Source organism: Colobus angolensis, unplaced genomic scaffold (assembly GCF_000951035.1).
Source record: "Colobus angolensis palliatus isolate OR3802 unplaced genomic scaffold, Cang.pa_1.0 Scaffold224, whole genome shotgun sequence".
Classification (NCBI taxonomy): domain Eukaryota; kingdom Metazoa; phylum Chordata; class Mammalia; order Primates; family Cercopithecidae; genus Colobus; species Colobus angolensis.
In genome coordinates, this window is record NW_012115422.1 from 700,322 (window position 1) to 702,610 (window position 2,289).

The following is a 2,289-nucleotide window of genomic DNA, read 5'->3' on the forward strand; positions in this document are numbered from 1 at the left end:
GGGAGGGAGCTGGTATTAGGGGAGACACCCCCTCCGAGGCTGGAGGATTTTTCTCACACACATCCAGCTTTCTGATTCACAGACAGCCATCTCGCTCCCAGCCCCCTTAGCCCCAGCTTTCCAACCAGTCTCCCACTTTCACGTACCGTGAAGGCAGGCATTTAAAGCAAAAAAGAAATCTCAAGTCACCTCACATACGGAAAGAGAGTATTAATTTTGGCCAGTGGCACCAAAACGGGCACTTAAAAGTATATTTCATTTTACCTGTGGTATGTGTATGTATCCAATGGGGCAGAATACTGTTTTTTTAAAAGTCAGTCACATAATCATTTTGCTGCACAAACGTATTATTCCCAGCCTCTTAATCCTCTAGGTACCAAGTCAGATATCTCCTGAAACAAGCCTATCAACCATTGCCAACGTTTTTAAAGTCGTGAACTGGTGAAGTACCTTTTTTGCCCCATTGGAACATTTTTGTTGTATTTTAAAATCTTGTTTCACTCACTGGATTAGGTTAACACTCCTTCCTTCTTTGGCATCCTTGATATCTTGCTGTCATCCTGGGGGGAAATGCTAAGGTTTTATGTCTGTGTTTTGCCAACTAAGAGATATCTCTCCCTGTTACCTTCAAGTATAGTTGCCAACAAAGAAGTTAAATTCAAGAGGTGGAAACACTGTCCACAATACCTCTTTTTTAGAAATCTGGCTCAAGAATCAGTTTTCCCATTACTGTGATAATTGTATTCTGTGTGATATGTGATATGTGATGATGTGCTGGTGGATGAGGTTGTGAAGCACTTTAACTAGATTTTGTGTGTACTAACTTAATAGGTAATCCATTTGTGAGATAGTGAGTTTGCATCCCAGTTCCAAAGCAGTTAACCGCCTATGCTCACAAGATCAGAAACATTGTATGGTTACTTTGCTCTTAATTGTACAAAGATCAAATTTCTAGGGAATTGACCTAAAAACCACAAACATGCGGAAACGAGACTCAAAATTCTGAGTCCAAGAATAAGGTTCATCTCTCCTACTAGTAAGACCTTGTAGTCTCATTTAAGTGGAAAAATAACTTTCAAAGTTGAATGGTATAACCTGTGTACTATTTTACAACAAAAACTTTGAAGGAAATAAAAGTCACAAAATAACCTGATTTGGGGTGGGGGGAAGGGAAAAAGAGATGGGTGCCCTGAAGAGCAGGATAGGTGAAAAGTGAAAATAAGTAGACTGGGAGAGAGGAAGGGAAGTCACTATTATCACTCTGTTCCTACCTGGATCTGTTGGGTGGAAGGTAGCTCTTTCCCTAGAAAGGATATTTCAGGTATTTTCAGATTTTTTGTTTGTTTGTTTGTTTTTTCAGGAGTGGGGATATGTTCTACACTATTGCCATACCATTTTTGCAAAGTGTTAGTCCAGCCACCTAGAGAGCAAAGTATTTGGCCACAGGAATTAAATTCATTTCTTCATTCATACCAGTTGGCAAATGATGTAAGACATGAAGTCTTTTTTCTTTCTTTTTTGGGGGGTGGAGATGGCACATCCATAGACCATTTTAACAAACAAAAAACACTTACAAAAAAAAAAAATAGCCTAGCTGGGCACGGTGGCTCATACCTGTAATCCCAGCACTTTGGGAGGCCGAGGCAGGCAGATCACTTGAGGTCAGAAGTTCGAGACCAGCCTGACTGCCATGGTAAAACCCCGTCTCAACTTGAAATACAAAAATTAACCAGGCATGGTGGTGCACACATGTAATCCCAGCTACTCAAGAGGCTGAGACAGGAGAATCGCTTGAACCTGGGAAGTGGAGTTTGCAGTGAGCTGAGATGGCACCACTGCACTCCAGCAAGACAGAGACTGTCTAAAAAAAATTTTAAAATGACCTATCTGAACTAACTATACTGCTTTTGATGGGATGCTTTTAAGAGATATATATAGAGGTGGGGTGACAAAGAGAGGTTGGTTAATTGGTACAAACATACAGTTAGATAGAAGGAATAATTTCTAGTGTTCAGTAGCACAGTAGGGTGACTATAGTAAATAGCAATATATTATATATTTCAAAATAACCAGAAGGGAAGATTTGAAATGTTCCCAACACAAGAAATGACAAATGTTCAAGGTGACAGGGGAGAGGGGGCAGAAAAAAAATGTCCAAAGTGATAGATACCCTATACACTCTGATTTGATCATTACAACACTGTATACGTGTATCAAAATACCACATGTACCCCGTAAATGTGTACAAATATGTATCCATTTTTTTTAACAACAAAAGATGCATATACC